The sequence below is a fragment of the Paroedura picta genome, chromosome 14 (assembly GCF_049243985.1).
Source record: "Paroedura picta isolate Pp20150507F chromosome 14, Ppicta_v3.0, whole genome shotgun sequence".
Lineage (NCBI taxonomy): Eukaryota > Metazoa > Chordata > Lepidosauria > Squamata > Gekkonidae > Paroedura > Paroedura picta.
Genome location: NC_135382.1, coordinates 7769128 through 7770959, shown reverse-complemented (window position 1 = coordinate 7770959; position 1832 = coordinate 7769128). Strand labels below are relative to the sequence as shown.

Here is a 1832-nt window from a genome sequence, read left to right as displayed (position 1 = left end):
TCTCACGTCCGGCAGTGTACTGGCACACTTCGATGAGACGCAGCCGGTCATTTTGGCCTGTGACGCCTAGCAACATGGGATCGGCTCTGTCCTAAGCCACTGCCTGCCCAATGGCCGTGAGGCTCCGGTGTCCTATTCACGGAAATTGTCCCCAGCTGAGGGAAACTACGTGCAAATAGACAAAGAGGCCACCCCTGTGGTCTCGCCTACACGTTGACTTTGCTGGGCCATTCCAAGGGCACACATTCTTGATCGTGGTGGACTAGTTCCCTAAATGGCTGGAGGTTGTTCCAGTCATGGCCATGATGTTGGCCGTGGTCATTAAGAGCCTCCAATGCCTTTTTGTGACCCACAGACTACCCAACACAATTGTCTCATTCACTTCTGCATAATTCCTGGCATACTTGGAACAGCACCTGATCATCCAGGTAACCTTGGCACCTTTCCATCCCTCGACAAACGGGCAGGCCGAATGGATGGTCTGGACAGCCAAGGATGCCTTGTCCAAGCTCACACATGGGGACTGGCAGATGCGCCTCACACAATTCGTGGCCTGCCAGCATACCACACCATCCTCTGCGACCGGGAAGAGCCCGTCAGAACTGCTGATGGGCCAGGGACTCCGAACCCTCCTGGATCACCTACACCCCGATCATGATGAGACCCAGACAATGAGCCATGAAAAACCCCGCGGTGCTGTGCATCTTTGCACCAGATGACCCGGTCTACGTCCGGAACTATAGTGATGGGCCCAACTGGATTCCAGCAACTGTCACACACGCCATGGGACCAGAGTCCTACGGGGTCCAGGGTGAGGACAGCCGGACCCTCCGGCAACACGTGGACCTCCGGCGACACAAGACCACTCCGTACACTTGGAAGAAGAAACAGCCCAGCCCGCCACCACCACGGTACAGCAACCCTGCAGTCCGGCAGCCGAGCAGAGGGCACCCAGGACAAAGCCCACAATAGCCGACATGGCGGCGGCCCCTGGGATTGTGGCAGCGCAGCCTGGCAACAGCCAACCCATGCCGACACCAGAGCCAGGTCGGTTGGTACGGACCCGCGTGACCCCCAGGTATCTACAGGACTTCATCCATCACATCCTGAGTGACTATCTAAGGGGGGAGGGGTGTTGTGTATATGAGGCAACAGAGAGCTGAGCTTAGGGTATGGAGCAGCCCCGAAGGACAGCCAATGAACTGCCGGATTCCAACCACAGGACCCAATGAACTTGAGTCGTAGACAGCCAATGAGCTGCCAGATTCCCAACCGTGGGATCCAATGAGTTTAAATCAATCAGGCTTTGCTGATACAATCAAGGCTCAGCTAAGGGCGTGTCCAGCTCTGCCATGTGTATATCTTGAGGCTTGTCCAGGCAAGTCCCCAGTCAGCATGGTTACTTCCAACCTGGAACCACTATAAGAAATAATAAAGAGCTGTAATGCATGACTGCACCTCGCTTATTCCCTATCATAGTGATCCCCAACCTGTGGGCCGCGGACCACATGTGGTCCGTAGACTAATTGGAGGTGGGCCCCAAAGGACACCTTCTCCCCCCCCCTGGCCGTTTACTTCATCCCCCCCAGCCCTTTACAACACACTTCGGGTGTCATTGTCTCCCATCACTCGTTGCAGAGAAACAAGCTCAGGGTTCCCATTGATTTGTCATTGTCATGAGTTAAAATTTCCATGAAAATAAAATGTTCCTTATATTCGTTGTTGTGGCGTGTCTGTATCTTATTTTGAAGGGATGTTTAAACATTACCATAGCGATCAGAGAGCGTTAGGGCAATGGTTGAGAGTAGAGGAGTAAACTACCCCCCCACACC

The 1832-nt window shown here is 54.1% G+C and overlaps 1 pseudogene; it reads left to right on the top strand.

Moving 5' to 3' along the window:
- Window positions 1-200: 200 nt before the first annotated feature.
- LOC143824005 (uncharacterized) lies at window positions 201-972 on the top strand (annotated as a pseudogene).
- The last annotated feature ends 860 nt before the right edge of the window (window positions 973-1832 follow it).